This window comes from Cibotium barometz, chromosome 41, assembly GCF_041138505.1.
Source record: "Cibotium barometz isolate CiBa-2024 chromosome 41, ASM4113850v1, whole genome shotgun sequence".
NCBI lineage: Eukaryota > Viridiplantae > Streptophyta > Polypodiopsida > Cyatheales > Cibotiaceae > Cibotium > Cibotium barometz.
The window spans coordinates 12,490,142-12,516,491 of record NC_141086.1 but is presented as its reverse complement, the minus strand read 5'-3'; positions in this window follow the sequence as shown (position 1 = coordinate 12,516,491).

Sequence of the window (26,350 nt, the reverse complement as noted above, 5' to 3'; positions counted from 1 at the left end):
GAAGAAGATGGCAAGGTGGAAGAGGAATGCTCAGTTTTTGATGAGTCTACTACTGTGGAGGGGTAGGTGATCCTTAGGGAACTCAAAATGTTACAGGAGACTGAGACAAGGTAATTCCATTAGAGGTTGCCAATGAAGTATTTACAGGTTTGTTCTAAGTGCGCGGAGGAGGTTTTTTTAGAATTGCCATTGTATGTTGACATAAGTGTTGCTGATGCTAGAATGGCTAAGTTGACACATGGGCATGAATATATGGATCATGATATGGATAGCGATGTGGAAGATAAATCTTGATTGGATGACACCCTAGAGGGCGTCTTTGTTTTGTTTGAAGAACCAGTGGATCTAAGGGGTGGTGAACAGATTTTTGCCCGTATGAATGCTGCAAAGTGTGTCAATGAATAGGAGCTTATGGATGCAGTAAGCAAGTTGTGTGATGAGGAGGCTGAGGATCTTTACCATAAGATGTAGGATGTGGGTTCTTTGTTTGATGATGTTCAAGATGATCCTGGAATTCAGTTTAATGATGCTCATAGTAGAAATGAGAGTGCGAGTTAGATCGAAGTACAGAGAGCTGTGAAAGATGTTGAGTTGTGTGTAGGTTGTAAAGATGACAAGGGTGAAAGGGTTGGGGAGGTTTTTTGTGATATCAAGGATGTTGTGGATAGAAGTAAATGTGGAAGTGTGATGGAAATATGGAGAGTGGCGAAGTATCTTGAGTTCTGTAAAGAATTCAGAGTTGACAAGGATGGAGAGGAAAGGAAGAGGATAGGCAATGAATATGCATGGAAGCTACAACCCTTTAATAAGGGAAGAGTTTTGATATTGTTTGTAAAGTATGTACAGGTCTTTGATATAGGTGGTTGGCTCGGTATAGTTGGATGGTTGTGGAGGAGAGAGTTGTACCCTGTTGATCCCAGAGGGACGTGAGATGCTAGATCATGTCGTTATTGTATACAAAGCTATATAAGAAGTGTGTGGAAGAGAGCAGTCTAGAGTAGGAAGGGAACGTTGAAACCATGAATGTTTTCACTATTTGGGGGTGTGCTATATGTGAGGGGAAACTGAGCCCCTCACAAACACAATGTATAGGTGTGTGAAATGTATAGATGATAGTGTTGGTGTAAATCTAAGGTGGCAAGAGGTGTGTGACAACCATGGATAAAAGTGCATATGTGCAAAACATAAACAGTGTGGCCAACGTAGGGGGACAGGTGGCAACATGATCTGGAAGGAAAGGAAGCGGCGATGGGGTTTTAAAAATGATATGGAGATCGTTTTTCGGTGGGGAATCTCCCAGTGGCGATGACTAGAGATCACTAGAGAGAAAGGAGAGAGCCGAGAGCAGTAGAGTGCAGGTTCCTCTTGAAGATTCTATCATGGTATGGCTAGATTTCCCTACAGGCAATGATGTTAAGCGCAAACGCGCATTGATTAGCCGTTATGCTACTCATAACATCATGACATTAGACACTTGGGTGTCATTGGGACAACCTAAAATCATCCCTACAGACAATGGTTTTGCAAGAGGAGCCATTGGAAAAAACATTGAAGTTCCCGGTTACTTTAGCTATGCTACTCAAACAATCGGTGGAGATGTGGAATTTACATTCCATGTTACCTAGATTTCCTTGAGTATGATGTCATCCTTGGTGGACTTGGATACGTGTGAAACTGGCCTCTGATAGAAACCAGAGTGCGATAGATTAGCAATCACCCGTCCACTTGTAGTCTAGATGTGAAAACAAAGCAGATTGGAGCTAGAGTGCCCAAATCTGAAAACACAGCGACACCTGTTGGCCCCAAAGCTTGGCGCCCCTTGCGGTATTTCTTTATTCAATTATAATAAAATGAATGGCTGAGTACAACACAAAGATCAGCCAAGAGTTTACACCTGTATATCCAATCTGACGGCCCACAAATCCTTCTTAGCACAGAGGATCTATGCACACAGATATGTGTCTCTAAATAACACACTGTGCCTCCCTCTGATCAGCCAAGATCACTAAGCAGGCCAGCCATGGGCATACATCTGGCATAACTCAAGTGCATGATACATCATCTCAGCTCAAACATACATGTGCTGTCCAAACTCTGTCTCAACCCTTGTCAATCTGCCATACCCCTCCTCTCACAAGGGGCCAGATAACTCATATCTGCAACAACAGACATCAAGCAGTAGAAAGAGAGATAGATGAACAGAAACAAGGCTTACCAAGTTCAGCTCGTGAAACAGCACTGGAGGAAGCAACAACACCAATCTGTACTTGCAGGCACTTGTATCCACAACCCTGCTTCACACATGTGCTTGTACTTGCCTGTACGCTCCTCCTGATGTTCACTCTTATGCTGTCCTTGAAAATACAGATCTGAAAATCAGCATTGTACCCGTCTGTACCACCTCGGGATACGTACCAAGAGTTGTACTTGCACAATCAGCCTGTTGTCCACTCCTGTACCAACCTGAATCAGTGTAATCAGGTCTGTCCAGCAACCTGACAAGCGCTGCCTACAGCAACTCCACTCAGAAAAACTTGCGTCAGCCCTGTCCGTACACTGTACGGCTGTCGTACAGGGCTGTACGGCCTGTACCTGAACCTGCTGTCCTCTGTTGACAGTCGCCTGCTGTGGCAGCCTCTATTCCTCAGTTCGACGCCGCCTGCAGCAACAGTACAGCAGTCGTACAGAGGTGTACGACTGTTGTACAGCCTTCTTCAACACAAAGTTCACAGAAAAGCAGCAGCAGAAACACACGTACAACAGTCGCCTCCTTCCTTGTGCTTTTCCACGCTTGTGTGTCCCTTTTGCTCCACGACTCCCCAAAAGGGAAGAGAGAGAGAGAGAAGAGAGAGAAACTCTCCAAAAGTGGCCCTCTTCCCAAAAATAATCCCTAGGGCCCCAAACTTTAATAAGTCCCTAGGGCCACTAAGGCCTAGGGGCAAACTTTAATAAACATTAAAGTTTAATGTTTCTAGTTCCCCCCTTCACACCTAGGGATGTCCACACATCTTAAACTCTGTCCGGGCACCCCCCCATGTGAATCATAAAATATTCTGACTCTGTAACCACCATGCCCACACTTGTACTGTTCCATTTTCACAGGGCCATGACATACCCCCCTCTTGAAAAATGGCAAGCGTCCTCGATTGCATTCTGGTGATGCATCAAAATATCCAAAGTGAAATATACAATATGGCAAGATCAGCGTCCCAATCTCTCTAAGCCATACACATGTATCATCATTCACTGCAAACCAATGGCATAGTAATAGTCCAAGTTGTATACCACTGTGAACCATACATATCCACAAAAATCTCCATGTGACTAGTACACATATATCATAGAAGTCCCATAAACAGATGTACTGTCAGCCTCAGTACCTTCGGGTGAGATAAAAACTGCACCAAGCGACCTCTAGATGTTATCTGAGCCTGTCTATATCAAGGGAGTGGAGGTGCTACCCCCCTCTTGAGCATCAGGTAATGCTCCAGACCCATGCTCTGCTGAACCTGAATGAGCCACAATAAGAGTCGGCTCTAACTCAAAGGCATCGAGATAAAGTTGCAAAACCTGAGGTGAATCTGTTAAGTCACCTTCCTCCATCCACTTCGCATCCATCGGTGAGTAGTTCTTGAACTTCACAAGATAGCGACGGGAAACTTTACCTCGTACCTTCCTTTCTTTATGTGCCAGTATCTGCTCTGGAATCAGAACCTCATCAAGTTCCTCTACTACTTCCAGTTGAGCCTCATTTGATACATCCTCAGGCACATCCCCACGGAAAGGTCTAAGAAGACTCACGTGAAAAGCATTGTGAATCCTCCAGTGATCTGGTAACTTGTTACCTCACCAATCTTTTCCAAAACCTGAAAAGGCCCATAATATCGCATGCTCAACTTAGGGAATAAGCGCTCTTTACCCTTCATCTTCTTGAGTCTAGTCTTTTCAAAGCGCAAAAGAACCCAATCACCTAATGCAAACTGTAAATCACGTCTGTGACGGTCTGCGGCTTTCTTTTGCTTTTGCTGAGTTTTCTGGAGGGCCAACTTAACTCTCCGATAAGCTTCATCCAAGCTCTCCACATACTGATCAGCCTCAAAGATCTTATCCTTTGTATGCAAAATGGGTGGTACCTTTTTCCCTCCTCCTACAATCTCAAAAGGCGCCTTGCCTATCGAGCTATGTACAGTGTTGTTATATTCAAACTCCACCAAAGGAAGATACTTTTCCCATTGTTGCTTGTGCTCTGACACATAACACTTGAGAAGATCCAACACTGTAGAGTTAGCCTCTTCTGACTGACCATCTGTTTGTGGATGAAATGACGATGAAAACTTGAGAGTTGTACCCATGTTGTCAAACAACCCTCTCCAAAACAAACTCGTCATCCGTGGATCACGGTCACTAATGATAGACGTAGGCAAGCCATGATACTTGAAGATGTTCGCCATGAACAACTTCACCATATGATCCACTTTAATTGTCTTCCGCACGGGAATGAAATGAGCCTGCTTACTGAACCTGCATATGATAGTCCAGATGCCATCATTTCCCGTTTGTGTCCGTGGAAGATCAAATACAAAATCCATGGCAATGCTCTCCCAAGGTCTATCCGGAATAGGTAAAGGCTGTAATAACCCAGGTGTCTTCTGACGGTCAAACTTTACCTTCTGACATACGATGCATTGCCTCACAAAGGCATCAACATCTTTTCTCAAGGTTGGCCAATAAAAGAAAGTCTCCACTGCTTTGACCGTGGCGTCAATACCTCTATGACCTGCATACGGTGGAGCATGACTTTCAATCATAACCTTGAGTCGCAATGGCCTGGTAACACACAGTCTGCCATGCATCAATAAAACCCATCTCTGAGAGTGTAATGCTCATGCAGCTGACCCTCAGACATCTGATCATACAATCTTTCAAAGTCCTCATCATGGGCATACTGCTCTTTCATTTCATCAAGCTCATGATGATAAGCAAGTGAAACTGTAGAGACCTGTGGCTTGCGTGACAAAGCATCTGCCACTACATTCTTTTTGCCTTCCACATGCACAATCTGGAAGTGAAACATTGACAAAAAGTTTGCCCAACGCATATGCTTCTCTGAAAGCTTAGTCTGCGTGAGGAAATATCGCAAGGTCTGATGATCTGTCTGCACAGTGAAATCAGTCCCAAGCAAGTAGTGTTTCCATGTAGAAAGAGCGTGAATTACAGCCAACATCTCTTTCTCATACACTTGTAAATGCTTCTCAGCATCTTGCAAAACTCTACTCTCATAGGCTATGACGTCCCTCTTGCATGAGAACTGCACCAATGCTACTTCCACATGCATCACACTGGACAACAAAAGCCTTTCGGAGGTCCGGTAACACCAATACTGGGTCCGAAGTAAGCTTTTCTTTGAGCTTTTTGAATGCTGTAATTTCCCGATCAGCCCATCTAAACGGAGTTGCTTTCTTCGTCAAAGCATGAAGAGGCGAAGCAATTTCAGTAAAGTGCCGTATGTAACGCTTGTAACGCCTGTAATAGGAACACAATCCTAGAAAGCTGCGTACATCATGCACGGTCCTCAAAGCTGGCCAATTAAGTATTGCTTCCACCTTTGCTGGATCCATACGGACTCCATGACCAGACACAATATGCCCCAAGAAATGTATCTCCTGTAAAAAGAACTCACTCTTCTTGCTATTAACCACCAACCTATGGTTTCTGAGTTCTGCAAACACAATGGCCAAATGCCTTGTATGCTCTTCCTGAGTTTGTGAATGCACAATCATATCATCAAAGAATGTGCCCACAAACTCTCTATGAGGCCTGAAAATCCTGTCCATCATTCTGTTAAATGTAGCAGGCGCATTTGTCAAACCAAAGGGCATAACCAAGAACTCATACAACCCAAGCGTGGTTCGGAATGCTGTCTTATGTACATCCTCGGGTCTAATGCGTATCTGATGATACCCGCTTTTCAAGTCAATACAACTAAAGACTGTGGAGCCCTGTAAGCGGTCCAAGATGTCATCGATCCTCGGTATGGGGAATTGATTCTTGATGGTATTCTTGTTCAGCGCCCTGTAATCTATACACATGCGCCAAGAACCATCCTTCTTCTGCACTAAGAGCACAGGTGAGCAAAAGGGTGATGAGCTAGGCTCGGAAAAACAGTCTTGAAACCCACTTAAGAAATCAGCCCTGTCCTTATCTAACATTGACAAATTAGACTTAGACTCATCATCCTGTGCATCCTTTACATAAATCAAGTACGCGGAAAGATGCTTTTTCATTACTGATGAAATCGCCGAAGCGGATACAATAGGAACAGATTTCCCTTTGAGTTTTACATCCAATACATGCTCTTTCCCTCTATGAGTCAGAGTGATTTTCATTAGGGAAAATTTGGACTCAAAAAGGGGCCTTGTAAGAGATCCCTTGGGATGGTGATGTGGACAAAGCAAGCCAATAAATCCACATATAATATTGGAGGGCACGTGCGTCATTTTTGAGTTCTTTATTCCATTAACTGACATGTAGGGTGTTTTTTAATTCAAAACAATGCATCTTGAGTATAGTTTTTTATTCCCACTATGGTGCCTTATTTTATTGAAAAAAGACACCACTCTCTTTCTTCATTACACTTTTGAATGTAACGAAGCCAACTCTGCTAACCAATCTTGAACCGAACTTCGTCCCTGCAACCCATCATCTTGCATTGTCTCCCTCATTGTCTTCCCGATTGCACAACCACAACCACTCCAAATCCGAATTTTTTTGAGCGGGAGGTTTTTGATTTTCTCTTCTTCTCAAGGCGGCAAGTTTTGAAAAAGGATGGAAAAGTATTTGTTCTTCATGCGCCATACCTGCTTGTGCATGAATAACAATCCCATTTCTTACCTTTTTCAAGTGAGGGTTGTGCTTACAAGTACTCTGTACATTTTGGTTCATCCAGGATACCAACAAGTTTGTTTGATGGACAAGGAGGTATAATTTAGTGATGTTGTCTTTTGGTTTTAATGAAGCAATCTTCTTCACGGGAGATAAGTGTAATATCTTTAGTTTTTTTTTGGTTAAAGTGTGAGTTCATGATGCTTTTTGGTGTTGTTAAAGCACAGAACAATGCAATGGAACCTGTGCAGCAAAAGAGGAAAAAGGTGGACATCCACTTCCAAGTAGAACCCGATTATGCTCCCTGCTGTAAGAGAAATTGGTCTAGGCCAGCATGCGAAGCCCGCATTACTGAGCTTCGAAATGAAGGAAAGAAAAATATGGACCTTTGGTTGGATGGTAGTATTTACCCACCAGATCCAACCTCCTCTCAATCTCCATCATTCTTTGGGTTGACAAGTTTCTTCAAGTTTGTGTGTGAGGGTGAAAATGGATTGCTTGGTTATTGCAAAAGACTGTTTGGCCAATGTCAAAGTATCTTTGAAAGACATTTGAGTGATAGAGATGCCAGGATAAAAATGCTTGAAGGTGCGAATTTCTACTTGGCATCGATCACAACAGCTTTGCAAGCTTCAAACGAGGACAAAGCAAAAGTTTGTGCTGGGTTACAAAAAGAGTTTGATCATTTACAGCAGACTATTTGTAAGATGCAGGACACTATTAAGGAGAAGAATGAAATTTTGGCAGTTCGAGAAATCAACAATTTCACATTGGAGAGTGAGAATGCACACCTTCGAAAACAACTTGAAAAGTTCAACAGAAAATTGCAATATTTGAAAGACACGCCATTGGGTGCTCGATTACGCAAGAGACAGATCAAACCATTGGAAGAACTCAATGTTGGAGGTGGCCAATGGAAGCGTCGTGTAAAAGCTTGCAGGTATTGGGATCTATAATTTCTTTGAGCTTAAATTTCTTTGAGCACTCACTTTCATTTTCATCTTTAGTTCCTTTTTTGGAGATGGGGGATTGGGTGTGGGGGTGGTATAGTTAGATGAATGGTGGACTGAAATAGCTATCGTTGTTGCTTCAGGATGGTCACAGATGTTGTGGGTCCAAAAGAGTAAGGTTCTGATATATTTGGCAAAGTTCTGACAAAAGACATCGTGGAGTCAGCAATACAGCATCCTAAGTTTGCAAGACTTCGATCAGACATAGCAAAGCAATCCTTGCAGGAGGTGAGTGAAGCATTCACGCCTGCAGATGCACAAGGTATATGTGACATGGCTGGTATAAGCACAAAGTCTTACAGGATGTTGTTTAATAAAGTTAAAGAGGGTTTCAATTGCAAGCTTGGAAAAAAAACAGTAATTCCCATTCCAAAACCATTTCACGTAAACAAAGCTCGAAATATTCTCAACTTGGGAATGGTCGAACTTGTTGGAGAGCCTTGTCACGTGTCTAGCACATTGACAGTGACTAAAAAGAGCGGGGAACAGAAAATTATAGAGCTTACAGAGTTCAACAATTTCATCATGGATATTCGAAAATTACAAATGGCTATGGTGAAATTTTATGACATCAGTGTACATGAGTGCAATGGAAGGCTGAAATTTGTTTTGAAACTTGATGAGAGTGAGGTGATCAAAGGACAGAAGCTGGAAAGGGTTAGCATTACTTTAATGAATAGAGCTTTGGATGCAAGTATCAGTAATGCTGATGAGAAGCACTTTAGTGTACAATCCGAAAATGAGATTTGGTGGCTGGTTGCATTTGAGGTGACGTGCTATCCATTTTTAAATAAAGAATATTATGTTGCTATCCTCTTGTTATGATGTTGTAGACAATCTAACAGTTGTTGTTAACAGGTTCCAACAGAGACCCATGAAATTCTGAAGTGGTACTTCAACCAGACTGAGCTTCCTTCCACTATCCAGCAGCAGTCGAATGGCGAAAAGCTTTATGTAGAAGGATATGGTGAATATGAGGTTGAATGGCACCTGGCTGCAGATCTTAAAACCTTGAAATGCATGTTTGGTATTTCCCAAGGAGCAATGGCCAAGTATCCTTGCCTGTATTGTATGACCGAACGAGGTGTCTCCAAAGGAGGAAAAGAGAGAGAATGGAAATGCCTAAATGCAATCAGTAATAGGCGTGAACCCCCAAATCGTGATGCTCCAGGAGTGGATCCTAATTGGGATCCAATTCTTCCTATCCCTTTGATCAGAGTTCATATTTGTGTTTTGCATGCACTGGTTAGAATAATTGAGAAACTAGTCTACATGTACATCGAATTTTCATGGAATATGAAACCAGCAGTAGAGAGTGAAAGAACTATTAAAAAAATAGAGCAAGTGCTTTCAGATGCAGGTTTACATTGTGGTCAAGTGAAGATTGAGAAGGACTTGAGAAGATCAGGGAAGACCGGAAATGTTCCTAGCAAACCATGTTTTGGAGGTGCAAAAGCCAGAAAGTTCTTATCTAATCATACCCAGAGAGGTCATCTGGGTACAGATTTTGAGGGGTGGAGGAAGCTTCATGCAGCTGTACCTGATCGAGGCTCTTCAGGACAAGCAAGGGTGGCAAAGGCCAAAGCGTGGTTGGCACTTGATCGCCTAGCACCTTTGTTGCAAAAAGCAAGGTTTGAAGATGGGGATGTTGAGAAATTTGAGGCAGTTGTGACAGAGTTCTACACTAGCTATGAAAAGGCATGGGGTGCGACAAACTTGACACAATACATGGTTATTACTTGAAAACCTACAGCTTTGAGTATTTTTTGTTGTTCAAAAAATATTGTACGATACTAAATGTCTTGTTGTTGTTGAGCATTTGTAGCACATTTTGCATGCACATGGAATCTTTTTTGCGGAAGAGTTTGGAAGCCTTGGGATTTGGTCTACCCAAGGCATGGAAAGATCTCATTGGCAAGCACGTTGTGCCTATCAAAGGGCCACTCAACATGGAGGAGGAATAAAGAAAAGTAATCCCATGAAGCAACTATGTCAGTGGTGGTATAGGCGGATTCAAGTGAGGGCTCGTGTGAAGATCAAACATGCTGAATCAGCTGTGTCATGTGCAATAAGAAAGGTTCAGGCTAAACGGAGACGTTCAATATATGTCTCCTCACAGGGAAAGCAGAATCATGCTGAATGGCTAAGACAACGACAAAGACAGGGCAGAGTGTGGAAGAAAATTGATCATTAAAATATATATTGTAAAACAATGATGTAACTGTGAAAGATTTTAAAAGAACAAGAGCTTTCATCTATGTCCCATATAAATGTTTCCAATATACATACATTTCATAGTTTGTAATGGTAAACAAGAAGAGTATTGAGAAATATGACAAAACTTCTTAGCAACTGGAACAATCTAAATTTGTTAATCTGGAGCAGAGACTTCCCCCAGCCGAGCCTTTTTTGTTGACGTTTCTGCATCATCTTCTTCATCCTCTATCAATGGCACAACAGGGACCTTTGGCCTTGCTGTTCTAAGAAGATGCTTCTTCCCGCAATCACTCAACAGATTAGGATCTGTGATTCCACATGCCAACCCGTAAGCAGCATATGTTAAATAATATTTACATCTTAACGAATATACTCCAGGTCCCTCTCCAAAAATTCGAACAGCTGCTTGCCGCTCCAGAAGTATTGCCTTGTTTGCATTCATCCTTAAGTGATAGCCACCTAAATACCTGGATAAAGTCTTTATCGCCATCAGAGGAAAACTGGCATTGTCCTTGGAGAAGCTAGCGTGAAATATCACAATTTGAGGAAATTTTAGGCGGTGTATATATGTTCCTAATGTCGAATCGTGGCCCAATTCCGCCATACGCTTGCCTGAAGCACGTTTGAGGAATGTGTCTTCATATATTTCCAACTGAAAAAATAAAGGAGCATTAGCCAGAAACAACATCACCAAACATTTCTGGACAAAGTTGATAAAGCCAAATCCAAAAAAAAAAAACTAACCTCTTGGTTCTCATCTGCTTCAAGCAAGGCGTCTTGCCATAAATTAGTGCTCGAACTAGGAACGGTTTCCGCTGACTTATTTGGCACATCCCTACACCCTCCCATGTTGGTGATATTCAGTCTGTCCCTTGCTTCTTGTAGCTCTTCCTCTGTGGCATCTTTTCCTTCATATCTAAGGGCATCAGCATAGATCATCTTTAGTGTTGCTGCAGCAGATAGGAACTCGGTGTCTTTCACATGGCTATCCACTAGTAAGTACTTGTCTATCCCATCATCATCTACAAAATTGTCATCGGCCTCCAGATTTTGGGCAATGAAAGCTATGCAATGGTCCTCCCTTAAGTTAAATACATGTTGTATGTCTGTCAGCAATATATACTCTGAATCTCCTACTTGGTAGGAGGGGAGTAATGGCGTTGGAATGGGGGAGGAGTCATCTGACTCAATCACAAGCTGACCTACATCACTGTTTTGTTCTCTAACTGCCTCAATATCAACCACCGAACTGAGCTTCCTCTCTTCTTCAACATTGAACTCCTCAATCACATGAGGAGTGTCCTCCTCTTCAGCAACATCCTCAACTGTGGGACTAGCCTGACGAGAAATCGTGTCTTCACTTTCATTTGTTGCATGCGGCTCTGTACATTCTTCATCTGTTAATTGCACGTTCATGTGCAAGAAGCATAAGAAGGCGTAAGAGTATTCCATCAAGCGGCATTTTCTTTTGTGAAAAGGGCATACCAAAGCTCTCTTCTTATCACATGGCACCTTGTGCCAATCCCTGTTTAACCTCTGCTTCTTCTCTGGCGACACCTTGAGATTAAAATGAATGTGACTTTTCCCATCAATCATCATTGGTTCTTCATTTGTGAGCTCGTCAAACTCTTGCTTTGCCTCTTCGAAGTATCCATGATGGCTAGACAATGTATCCTCCAGAGAAAAATCGCAATTGAACATCAACGAAATTGCAGGGTGCAAATCATGATGTCGACATTTGTAGAGGAAGTCATATAATAGAGTTGCAGGTGTTTCTTTAATCTCTTCGTCCACATCAAATTCGACTTGAACTTGCGCCATGGCTGAATTCAAGTCTGTAGATAAGACATGGAAAATATTAGTTCAGGCAATGAATCAAGAGACAGTCGATCTTAAACAACAAATCTCTGTGTGGTGTAAAAGGATTCAACATAACGCGAGAGGAGATGCCAGAGGAATCCAGGTATTCCTCCTCGCGTTGTAGTGAATCTATTTTCCCTAATGCAAATAAAATTGCAGCTAAATCAAGGACCTCTTCTCGCGTTATGGTGAATCGATTCACCATAATGCGAGGAGGAATATTGTGCTTCCTATGGGACCTTCGCTCGCGTTATGGTGAATTGATTCACCGCAACATGACGACTTTATCATCCTTTGGCAACGCCTCTAACGTTATGGTGAATTAAAAATAAAGATAGTTCTCCAGTACCCATACTGAGAGAGGAGGTGTCAAACGAATTAAAATACTCTTCTTCGCAGTCAATTCACCATAAGGCGAGGAGTCATAGGTTTTCAATTCACCTTAACGCGATGAAAAGACAAAGCAAGAAGTTCTCCACGACTGAAACCAAAACAACGAAATAACAAAAGAAGAAGGAAGCACAAAAGAGATAAAAATACCAGGAAAACGAATTGTATACAATCGTCGCAGGAGATGGAGATGAAGGAGGTTGGAGGTTTGTCTTTGACGTTGGATACAGGAGGATGATTGATGAAGGAGGGTTGGAGGAGATAGTCAGTCGTTGATGGAGATGAAGGCCGTTGGTGGGGAGATAAATGAGAATACGAACTCCAAGAGAGGCAATAAATGAGATGAGTATCCTAGAAAATCTGTTTTTAATGCTACGCGACACGTCAGCGCCGCGTTTTCACCCGCCATTCCATGAATGCCACGTGGCAGCCCGCCGTGTACCTAGCACGTGTACAAGCTATAAAGTTTAATCAAAGCCTTTTTAATGCTATGCGACACGTCAGCGCCGCCTAGTCGCCCTGGCAGCCCGCCAGCACGTGTGTCGCTCTAAAGACTAATCAAAGCCGTTAATCACGTCACCTTTTCGTCCTCTTATCGATTTTGCCTTGTCCGTCCTCCTGCTTGCATCCAGGTGACTTCCGACTACCGCCACAGTACTGAACCGACTTTCCACCTCCTGCACGACAGTCTCCATCCATTCGCACGCAAGAAATGTAAGTTTTTGTATACTACTTGATTGTTTTGTAAGTTTCTTGTATATTGCTTGTTTGTTTTGTTTTTTCTTCGACTGTTTGCCCTGTGCCATTGTTTCTTCTTCGACTGTTTGCCTTCTGCCGTGGTGATTCGATTCACCTTAAAGCACACGACGGGCCATTAGAATCTCAATAAGCTCCATGTCTTATGGTGGATAGAATCACCATGGCAGAAGGCAAACGTAAGAGATTCGCGAAAATCGATTCACTATAACGTGAGGAGGATTGTTTTGCTTTGACTGGCCCTTAGACTCGCGTTATGGTGAATCGATTCACCATAACGCATGACCAAGGGGCAAAGGATTCACGATAATCCACCTCTTATTGGTGCCAATAAAATCACCTCCTACACGACAGTCTCCATCCATTCCCAGTCATAGAATGTGATGAAAGTGTATTACTTGATTGTTTTGTGAGTTTCTTGTATAAAACTTGATTGTTTTGTTTTTCCTTCGACTGTTTGCTCTCTGCCATTGTTTTCTCTTCGACTGTTTGCCCTCTGTCATGGTGATTCGATTGACCGTAAAGCAGATGACGAGTCATTAGAATCTCAATACTACTCTATGTGTTATGGTGAATCGAATCACCAAACTGCAAGACGGAATGGTAAGAGATTCGGGAGAACCCTCCTCCCGTTGTAGTAGATCGATTCACTATAACGCGAGGAGGATTGTTTTGCTTTGACTGGCTCTTAGTCTCTCGCGTTATAGTGAATCAAATCACTATAACGCAAGATCGAAGCTCAAAGAATGCACGATAATCCGCCTCTTATTGGTGTCAATGAATTCACCATAATGCGAGAAGGATTATTGTGTTTCTGTGGGCCTTCATCTCTCGTTATGGTGAATGGATTCACCATAACGCGAGGAAGTTCATATTGCTTTATTGGCCCCCCCTCTCGCTTTATGGTGAATTGTTAATCGTGTACTACTGAATAGCAAAGTTTTTTGCTTTTTCTTGCCTTCTCAGATGGCTCGTGTAAGGCATACAGCTAGACCCATTGACAATGCAGCTCCCTCATCTACTGGGAAGAAGATGGGCGTTCTGAAAGCCTCAAGATCAAGGAAATCAAGCAGTCCTTCCCGATTGTCCAAAACGCAGCCTAGACTAAGGCGTTTCGCAGAGCATTTGGCAGCCCTGCGAGAAATCAAAAAGTTTATGAAGCACCCGACAGCTGCTATTCCCAGATTGCCTTTCCAGAGGCTTGCCAGGAGAATTTGTGAGCAGAATGGAATTTTGTTTAGGTGGAAGGCATCGGCCTTGTTTTGCTTGCAAGAGGCCACAGAAGATTGGATGATCGAATTTTTTTTGGATAGTTACGTTCTTGCTGCCCACGCACACAGGGTGACAGTAATGAACAAAGATTTTTTCAGCCTAGTAGCCCTTCGTTTCAGATATGATAAATTACTTAGACCAGTTACGTTTACTGACGAACGAATGTTACAAATTTTGGATGTCCGTCCTGTACAAAAAGTGAGAATTGAAGAGGTGACCGAGGGAGGTCCAGATCATGAGCATCAGACTCGGGCAAATTTAATGACAAGCGCTCAAAGGGAACATCAAGCTGCAATGCTTGCATTGCAAACAAAAAGGGAAAATGTTCGCGCACTCCACGCCATGAATCGGGAGGCGCTGCAATTTTTGTTGCCGGAGTTCTATGTACCCTTTAATATTAGAGGGCATAGATGTTATTTCCCGATTCATGCTGAAGAAATCAACATTTTGTTTGATCCCAAAACTGAAGTCAACGACAAAGTGCTCAGATGTGTTTTAAGGTATACTCTTTTCTCTGTCCTCCCACAATTTTTCATTCTTGGCTCTTAAAGTTGATGCCTCACTCTTGATATGTTTCCTTGTGAAGTTTTGTTATTTCGCTATTGCCCGAGGATGTACAGCAACGAGTGTTCCAGATTGATTCACTGGTCTCAACACTGTTGCTAGTAGAGTCAGTTCCGTACCTCGATGTGCTGAACTGGTTTCGGGAGGTCTAGCTGGACGATGCCCGAGTATTTTTTTTGGCATATCATGAAAAGTGAGTTTGTCTCTCTCTCTCTCTCTCTCTCTCTCTCTCTCTCTCATGATGTTTATAGGAATCACCGTACACGAGTTATATAGTGCTTCCTTTGGATTGAAACTAATAGAATTCTATTGTGCAGTTCCCATTGGAGTCTTCTACTAGTCGACGTGCAAGAAAATGTCATTTACCTTGCAAATTCGACATCTGGTGTCCATGGAAATGTTTTGCTGTAAGTAAAAATCATTAAGATACATATTATTGTTTGAGTTAGAAGTCCGGATTGATCAGGATAATGATTGGTCTCTGTTTACAGTGGAGTCAGGAAACTAATGGCAGCTTACGAGAGCCTCAGCATGGACATCGACACCCTGGATCGATCGACCATCCGAAGGGTTAGTGTCCCCAAACAAGAAGATGGCTACAGCTGTGGGTGGAGGGTTGCACTTAATGCAATGTTGCTGCTACGAAGCATTTTTCAGCTCCCTTCAGAGGATGTAAGCATTTTCAGCTCCCATACGCATTTGTGCTCTTGTTTATCTTCTTATATATTTTCATGTTGATCTTATTTATGCCTTGATGAATTGTGATGGCAGTTTCCATCAATGTCTCGCTACGTGGACCTAGACGTCCAAACGTTTAGGGAGGAAACGATTGCGAAATTGATCGAGGTCGCTGAAGTTATGCCTCCAGACGGGCCAGTGGACTTCATCCCGCCCAATCCACGAGGGGGGATAGGCCCCCCTGAGCCTCTTACATGGGCTCCATACTTGGGAGAAGAGCCCTGGCTCCATCCTGAAGCCGATACCTATAATAAATAGTTTTTTCCTTCTTCCAACAAATGTACGTTTGTAAATATGCAGCTATACATGTATTGGAGAGAGAACATCAATTGTAAATACACTTATCATTTGAAAATCAGAGGATCAAATTTGCTCCTGTGTTCCTTCACTGCTTGCTTTCTTACTTTAAGCCTTTTTTGTGTACATAAAAATTCAATTGGGGAATTCTTGCCTTCATTACATTGTTTTAAACAATAAAGCATTACAAAAGCAATGTTCTGAATAGATAAGTTTATTGCATATGGAAAATACATTGTCACCGTATACATGGTCACATCATATATCTTCTAGTGCCTCCAATTCATGTGGGGCTGCAACATCTTTACAAATGATCTGATGCTCTCTTCTTTTACTTAGCTTCCGACCATCGAGCTTGAAGCAAAATTGATCTGGAGGATTCTGAATAGCTACTTCTAATTCCTTCCTAACATATTCGAGAGTCCAATTCTCTTCCACTTCCAATGTCAAAGATGGGTGACCCTGTCGAATCATAACTATATCTATCAAGCAAGAGTGGCTGCCATCTCTTATATCTTGGTCCATGCTTTCCCAGTTGTTGTTCATCCATCGCCACCTTCTATAAGTAAATGAAATGCACAGATGTTGCCTGGCAATATAGTACCTGATTCCAAAATATCATTAGGATAATTTTCCGAGTATAATCAAATAAGCGTTGTAACTGTTTCACGAAAATACATTATAATATTTTAACACTCACCGAAATGCAATGTCGGAGGTGTTCAATCGACATTCGATCAAATCATCTCCCTTTGATGATTTCACTCTCCAACCTTTGTCAAACAAATGATCAAGCCAGGCTTCATCTACATCTTTGCACACAAAAGTTGTTCTAGTTTTTCTCAATTGTTTACAATCAGAAAATAAATGAACAAAGCATGCAATTGGAACAAACAAACTTAAGTGCACATTTCTTGCACCAATGCTAGGCTTCATAGCACATTTAATATCATTAAACATTTTGGTGGACTGTATGACTCTATCACTTCTGTGTCAAGCAATGGCCACTCAGGACTATCAAGTGCGGGCAACGGAATACGTTCCAACTTTCCATGTCGACTCGATTGAGTGGGCAAGGTATAAAATGAGTCATAGAAATATGTTCTACTTCTTGCGAGATCACTTGGTGCACGACCTTCATATTGAAGTTCCCCCACCTCACCATGTACGACATTCAAGAACCCCGTCAAGCATTGTGCAGGCTCCCACTCCTGAAGATTGGATGGGTACAAATCTGTGCAAGGCAGAAAAATGTATATCAATCACCTTATTTGCAACATTGAAATACAAAACACAAGCACTTACAATGTGGTCTGTGTCTTGGAAGTCCTTCCAATGGTCCCACGTTAATCTCTTTTTGCATGAATACATGCTGGATCAACACTTCTTTGACAGTTTTCCCTCCTGGTGCCATCTTAAAGTCAAGGATCCTTCCTTTCCAATGTTTGGCCAAGTCTTCAGATGCCTTTCCCTTCACTCGGTAGTGGCCTTGTTTTCCTGGCTGCATAGTGACCCAAGAGTACTTCCTGTATACTTGGGGAATCCATTCTTCGTTCTCGTCTTTTATGTTATACAACACAACAGATGAGATACTGCTCCTTGCTCGTTTCAGTCCACTTTCGGGTGCCATGATAGATTAACAGACGTATGAGAAAGAAGAAGTAGCAGAAAGTGGATGACTGGGCTAACCGCTTTTGTGGATCAAGGAGGGAGAATGAAATGAGGGACGGTGTGTTCTTTTGGGCGCCAAAGATGTTTCGAGATTCAAAAGTGGAACCAAGTTGAGGGAATAACCGGGAGAATCTGTATCTATCTATTCCAAGCATTCAAGCTTCATTAGTTCTAGGAGTGGTGGAAAGAATTTTTTAGTGCTCCACGTCTAACACAGGAATGTGGAAAACATTCTTTTATTGTGTTAGTTTCTGACAAAAAAACGGTTTTAAATATTTTAAGACAAGGTGATGGTTTTTTTTAATATTTCATGAAGATAAGAGTTTCTCCACGTTTTGGGTGGGTTTGTACAGAGGTCCCACCACCGGTGAATCTCGTTCGTAGATTACATGTCACTCAATCTATGTGTCTATTATTATATTATTGTTGAAACAGCCCTCTTTTGAGTCCAGAATTTTCCTAATGCCTATTGTAAGTATCCACCATCGCATGTACCCTGTGGCACCATGGCATCCCCAACAAAACATCACAGCCATCCAAAGGCATGATGAAGAACTCTTCGTTGTCCACATAACCCTGCAAATGAAGTCGAAGCTTCCCAGTGATAGGAGTAACGGGTTCTGCATACCCTGGACAAGCCATATTTGCCTCATGTAACGACCCCATCTCCTCTGCGCGAATCCCCAATCGGCCAGCCAAATCTGGTGAAATGAAGTTTTCTCTAGCACCTGTGTCAAAGAAGATCAAAGCATTCTGATCTCTCACTTTGCCCCATGCCCTGCACAACTCTGTAGCTTCACCACCTAGCTGCTCCCCCACAAGATCAGGAACTAAGCCTACAGAAGGCTTTGGCTTCTTTGGCTTGGGCTCTCCTTTATTGTCAGGGTCCTTTTTGGACGTTCTTTTGGGACAATTGAATGACATATGCCCCTCTTCAGTACAGTAAAAACACTTTTGAGCATCTCTCAAAGCCTGTCTTTTCTCAGAAGTCCTCTTGGGCATTCGCAACTTCTTATACTTTGTCTCTGAAGACCCTTTAGTATCACGAGAAGCATGCCCAAATTTTTCAGCTTTCCTGCTCAATTTCTTACTGCCTTTAAACCCAGATGAACCACCTGTGAGTAACGCATTAGCTGTCATAGCATTTTCAATCATCTGTGACATGTTCGTTACTCTTGTCTTTATACAATAATCTCGTACCTCCTTGGGCAGCCCACAACAATACTTCTCTACCTGCTCAGATAATGGCACGGCACGATAAGAAGTCACTGGGAGTAAAGCTTCCCAAAACTTCTTGTTATAATCCTCCAAACTATCACACTTTGAAACATCCAGCTTGTGCCAGGCGGTCATAACATCCACCTCAAATGTAGATGTGAGCCATACGGAAGAGAAAACCTGTTTGAATTGGACCCATGTGGTGGGTGCTATGCCCTGCAAAAGAAGAGTAGACCACCACTGCAAAGCATTGCCCTTGAGAAAAGTGGCAGCTTTCCTCACCTTAGAGGACTCTGTGTAATTCCCACCAGAAAAAGCAGCATCAAACTGCTGTAAAAAGGTAAGTGCCTTCAATTTATCCTTGGCCCCACTGAAAGTGTCAAACTTCATTGCAGCTCCCCCTTCCTTGTAATCCTTCGCCTTTCCCATAGGCATATGGAAGTGGTTTTGTAAGATTGCTGCCCCCAACATTCATACCCATCATTGGGTCAACATTTCCCATTCCCATGCCAGGCATACCATACATTCCAGCCATGTTTCCATACATTCCATTATGCATACCTGGCTGCATACCACCAAACATATTGCCTTGCATCCCAGGTTGCATGCCTGCAAACATATTTCCAGCCATACCGGACTGCATACCACCATACATATTCCCTTGCATGCTAGGCTGAAAATTGGCTCCAAAAGGCCCATACATACCCATGCCTCCCTGAGGATAACCCCCAATCATGGATTGGAACACCGAACCACCACCAAAATAACCTGGATGCATGTTCTGCTGAGGAATAGGTGGCTGTCCATAGAAGGAACTCTGAGAGTTTGCTCCATAAGCATGCTGCATATTCGGAAACTGGCCAAAAGATGGTTCCTGTGGGATGGCACCACTATGACCCTGAGGAAGATTCTTCGAACGAACCTTCTTCTTCTTTTTCTGGGGCTCTGTGCGGGGCTCTGTGCGAGATCTCATAAATTCAGCAAATCTCTCGCTCTGTGTGAGCTGCATAAAAGTATCCATAACACTAGCCAAGTGATCTTTGAACCGAGCATCATCATCCTCTTTACCATGCACATCTTCTGGCTGTGTTACATCCTCATAAGGCTCAACATCTTCAGCTTGTTCTCCTGCAAAAATATCCTCAGATACATCTCTTTCAGGAGAAGTCTCTTGCTGTTCTTCTTTATGATAGAAGTACTCATCCTCTGTATCAGACATGATTGCTGAATTTTCAGCGATGGCTTTCTTCAAAGCAACCACGAGCTCATCCCCTTCAGAAAGTTGATGATTGGTCCAGGCAACGGAACCTTGAAACCGGCCTCTGATAGAAACCAGAGTGCGGTAGATTAGCAATCACCCGTCCACTTGTAGTCTAGATGTGAAAACAAAGCAGATTGGAGCTAGAGTGCCCAAATCTGAAAACACAGCGACACCTGTTGGCCCCAAAGCTTGGCGCCCCTTGCGGTATTTCTTTATTCAATTATAATAAAATGAATGGCTGAGTACAACACAAAGATCAGCCAAGAGTTTACACCTGTATATCCAATCTGACGGCCCACAAATCCTTCTTAGCACAGAGGATCTATGCACACAGATTTGTGTCTCTAAATAACACACTGTGCTCCCTCTGATCAGCCAAGATCACTAAGCAGGCCAGCCATGGGCATACATCTGGCATAACTCAAGTGCATGATACATCATCTCAGCTCAAACATACATGTGCTGTCCAAACTCTGTCTCAACCCTTGTCAATCTGCCATACCCCTCCTCTCACAAGGGGCCAGATAACTCATATCTGCAACAGACATCAAGCAGTAGAAAGAGAGATAGATGAACAGAAACAAGGCTTACCAAGTTCAGCTCGTGAAACAGCACTGGAGGAAGCAACAGTACCAATCTGTACTTGCAGGCACTTGTATCCACAACCCTGCTTCACACGCGCTTGTACTTGCCTGTACCCTCCTCCTGATGTTCACTCTTATGCTGTCCTTGAAAATACAGATCTGAAAATCAGCACTGTACTCGTCTGTACCACCTCGGGATACGTGCCAGGAGTTGTACTTGCACAATCAGCCTGCTGTCCACTCCTGTACCAACCTGAATCAGTGTAATCAGGTCTGTCCAGCAACTTGACAAGTGCCACCTGCAGCAACTCCACTCAGAAAAGCTTGCGTCAGCCCTGTCTGTACACTGTATGGCTGTCGTACAGGGCTGTACGGCCTGTACCTGAACCTGCTGTCCTCTGTTGACAGTCGCCTGCTGTGGCAGCCTCTGTTCCTCAGTTCGACGCCGCCTGCAGCAACAGTACAGCAGTCGTACAGAGGTGTACGACTGTTGTACAGCCTTCTTCAACACAAAGTTCACAGAAAAGCAGCAGCAGAAACACACGTACAGCAGCAGCCTCCTTCCTTGTGCTTTTCCACGCTTGTGTGTCCCTTTTGCTCCACGACTCCCCAAAAGGGAAGAGAGAGAGAGAAGAGAGAGAAACTCTCCAAAAGTGGCCCTCTTCCCAAAAATAATCCCTAGGGCCCCAAACTTTAATAAGTCCCTAGGGCCACTAAGGCCTAGGGGCAAACTTTAATAAACATTAAAGTTTAATGTTTCTAGTTCCCCCCTTCACACCTAGGGATGTCCACACATCTTAAACTCTGTCCGGGCACCCCCCCATGTGAATCATAAAATATTCTGACTCTGCAACCATCATGCCCACACTTGTACTGTTCCATTTTCACAGGGCCATGACAACGTGACTTGTTTGTATTCAATTGATGAATCCATGCAAATAGTCACCTTCAACACTCCTGCTGGCATTATACAATTGTCATTACAGGAGAAAGAGACCTTGGAGGAGATGGAAATTCCAACATATCTTACTAAAAAGATCCTTAGGATTTTGGTTGGATTGGAACTTTCCAATAAAATCACCACCGTTCAAGCATAGCTTTATCCAATACGAGAACACAATCTCATGACCCTTGAGTTATGGATTTTGTTAGGTGAACCAACACTCATGGCTCATTTTGAAAGAATTTCCTTTACACGACTTCAACATGCCATGTTTAGGGTACTTTTAACATACAATGTATATTGAAACTAACCCCCTTACTTGCAAGTTTTTTGTGGTTGAGTATGTGTTGGAAGCAGATTTGATCTTGGGGCGTAAATGGACTATTGCTACCCATGCACCATTGTGTCCTTATTAGTGAAGATATCTATATTAGCCTTGCAAGTCGACATAATTTTTTCAATCCTCGTCAACCAGTGGCTACTTCAACACAGAGCAGTTTAAGAAGGGTCTATATGACTTACTTCTTGTACTTCATGTATATCTGCTTCATAAGAGCACTTAATATACATAAAAACATAAAAAGCACATGGAAAGAAGCATGCAGGAATAGGTCCTACACAAACACATTTGACAAGAATCCTGCCACACAAAGAGACATCATCGAAGGCCAATATCTTCAAATGATGAATGTCGCTTCAATGAATTAGATGAGGAACTGAGAATCACCATCTCATTCTGATAATTATGTCTACATTCCTTCGGATCCTTCGCTCTCTTCTTTCCCATTATTAACATCTTCTAGTTTCCCAACTAACATAAATTACATATAACCTTGCTTATGATTGCCAAAAACAAAGTGAGCAAAAAACATCCAAAAAAACATGATCACACAAATATAAAGTTGCAATCATTTGCAAAAAACCCCACCTCCCACACCATTAGGAATTCCCAATAAACCACTAACCTTTTCATTCACTGACTACCTTTTCTTATTTCTTCTAGAGCAACCAAGACCATCGAATGTCACTCAACATCAAAGCCATCTGTAAAGCTTATCCATTCTTCCCACACAAAGGTCTTCAATGCGATCACGAGAATGCGATCAGCATCAGGAAGGGGAGAATGTTAACGCATTCCTAGGGTTAACAAGAGCTACTACCATTATCTTACATCAAAACGTCAAGGTAGATACACCAAAAGGTCGTACATTCAAGATATGAAGTTTCTAAAGCTACAACTTGGACGAGCGCCCCTAATTGTCCGATGGAATACTTAAGGCCACTTCAAGAGCATGTGGTAGCAAGTTAGGATGAGGTCCCAAGTGATGTACTTCATGGATATATTATGAGAGTAGTCATTGTAATAGCATCAGGCCTCTTATGAGCCTAAAGTTCCCAACCGGCCACAGTTTAAGTAAGTGTAAACACGTATGGCCATGTATATAAGTGAATTTCTCTCACTACAAGGGATTGGGCTCATACCCGCGCTCTTAGCCGCTAAAAATGACTTGTGAAAAAAAGTAGCGGGCCCGTGTATCAGCGCGTGTATAATCGCGGCCAGAGACATGCGTGTAAAAACGCGTGTACAGTACCTCTCAGACGCGCGTATACACGGGTGTTTAGCCGCGTTTTTTTTCGCAGACGCGTTAATACACGCCAGTATACACGCTTCTTATTCTATTAGACGCGGTTATACACGGGTGTATAGCCGCATCCTATTCAGTTCCAATGTCCCAGACGCGTTTTTACTTGCGTGTATACACGCGTTTCTTTTATTTAGATGCGCTTATACACGCGTTACTGCCAGTTTATACGCGTTTATACACGCGTAATTTCCAGTGTATCCGCGCAGATACACGCAATTTTTAGCAGTTTTGACGCGTTTATACACGCGAACAGAGAGCAAAAAAAAAATCCAGAGAGTGCTATTTGGTGCCTGAATACTGTTCCAGCATTCCAGCACCCAATAGCACTCTCTGGTTTAGGGTTTTTGGTGCATTAGACCATCCCATTAGACCATCCACGAAGAACATATGCACGAGGGAGATTAAGACAAGAACGACATGAATGCATACATTGTCATTACACGATTCAAGACAGCCATGAATGTAATACTATCGATCAATCAATTCAATATTACTATCAAAATTTCATACATGTATACAAGGGAGTCCATATCTCGAAGTAGCCCATGGCTTGAGTTTACAAAAAAATATATACAATCACATCCTAAATATGGAATGTGATACTACAAATCTGAGTACTACTCAGACCCAGATGATGACTCGGTGCTCCCCTCATGCTCAGATGAGCTCGCATCGGTCGGAATGTCCGAGGAGTAGTGCTCACGTCCACCCTCTGCAGCGGCGGCCGGTGGATCATCAGCAGCTTGTGCCTGTTCAAGTAATATATAGTATATAAGTATATATATATATATATATGCAATTCAATAAACCAAAACCATTCGTTACGAATTTTGAAGTACCTGTCGACCGTATGGTCTCATGGCCAACTCAAACTGCGCGTCCGTAATACGTCCCTCGGCTCTGAAGATGGCCCACGTGTCACGTCTGCTATGCCGGCGAGCATACGCAGTATCGTGGGTTGTGGGCTTCCTCCCCGTAACCCGTCGCTGTATCATAATCAACACAATTTGTGAGATTAAAACAATTCATAGAATCAATGAATTAAGTAAACAATCAAATAAAGTGACAGGATACTTACGAACTCTGCCTCCCATGACTCGACGCCGCCAGATCCGAAATGCGAAGATCCAACGGTCTCCATCTGGATCCGTCGTGCCTCCACATGCTGCCTGCTCTTCACGCCACCCTCTGCTCGTTTCTTTGCCTCCTTCCACTCGCGTTTGTGCGCAGTGGCAGGTTTCTCGGCAGGATAGCCACCCGCAGCTACATTTAGCCGGTCATCGTACGCGAGTTTTTTAAGGTGAGATCTTTTATTACTTAAGATCTCCCTTATTCGCGTCCTTCCCCATACATCCGAGAATGTAGCATGTGGGGGATTGGGGTACCGACTGTGTACAGCCTCTATCACCTCCCCAACTAATCGGCTATTTTGATCTTTAAATTTAATAAAACAATTTCTATATGAGTTTGATACTACCCCACGCATGTACTCCATTACCTCCCTCCCCCTCGCATCCATCACTATCCCGCCCCTATCCGTCACATCATAGCAAACCACTCTCTCCATCTCTCTCATCTCCTCCTCTTCCGAACTGTCTCCTCTAACTCTTCTCCCTCTATCTCCTCTCTCATCCCGTGCCCTACTACCTCCCCCACCTCCCCCACCAAAGCACCCGCCGCATCCTCCACTCCCACTCTTCCTACTGCTGCGGGTGGAGTCACGACTGGGGGATTGTCTACGTGACGGTGGCTGTGAGCCCTGACGTGACGGTGGCTCTGAGGGAGCACGTGATGGTGGCTGTGAGGGTGTACGTGAGTGTGTCTGGGACGAGGTATGTCTCCTCGGTGGACGTGGAAGAGGAGAAGCTGCATGCGGTCTCGTCGGACTCGGAGGAATAGATGGCACTGGAGTGCCCTGGATACTCGCGGTAGGGGTATAGACACCAGGCAGGGAAGGAGGGGGATGGGCATACATATACTCTGTAAGCTCAACCGGACCAGGTTGGCGCCCAAAGTGATTCATCATCTCCATCAACCAATTGCTATACGCAAATGGATCGGATGAAGAACCTGGAATATCCATAAAGAACCTGCAACAAACATCATCATGTACATCATGGGCTGTCTCTTGACTCACACATTGTCATTACACAAGTCTAATGCCTGCAAACCATGAAATCTGAAACGCCGCAGTTTTTTGTCTGCAGAAACGCGTGTATACACCCGTCAAAAAACGCGTGTATATACCCAGCAAAAAACGCGTGTATATGTGCGTGGAAAAACTCTGCAGACAGGTTACACGCGCTCCTACACGCGTTCGTACACGCGACCTGCGAAAAAAATTTCTCGAAAAGACCGACCCCCCGACAAAAACAGAATGTCCTTATAAAAGGACCAGCCATTGTCGCCCCTGTCAGGATGCAGCAACCCAATCGTGTGCAAAAAGACAAACCCAAAGAGCAAAGAGCAAAGTAAACAAATCTGACAAAAGAGACAAGGCACAGGACAAAGTGACTCACCTCTGAAAAAGTGAGTCCTCTCTGCTCCTTCTCTGCTCCCTCCTTCTCCCGTGTGTGTGCTTCTTTCTCTGCTCCCTCCTTGCTGTTGGAAGAGGCGAAAACAGGCGAAAACGCATGCACTGTTGATTTCTAAGTTCAAAATCTATATTTGGGGAAGGCGGGCTATTTTTAGTTTAAATATGCCGCCGCGTTTATGTTCGCGTTTATTAACGCAGGTATATTCGCGTGTAAATGATTTTAGCTGCGTTTATACACGCGTTTTGCAGAAATTAGCCGCGTGAATACACGCGTTTTTTAGGAAGTAGCCGCGTTTATACACGCAAGTTTTAGGAGATAGCCGCGTGAATACACGCGTTTTTGTGCTTTCATTAAAAATATATAATGAGTTTGTGTTTTCTGGTTTGTACACAGGATGTCATCAACCTCTTCAAGCAGTTCTAGGGAAGATGAGACAATGCGTCATCGTAATCGCGATGTGTGGTTGGGACAACGGATCAAATGTATGTGTAATCGATGTCAAGG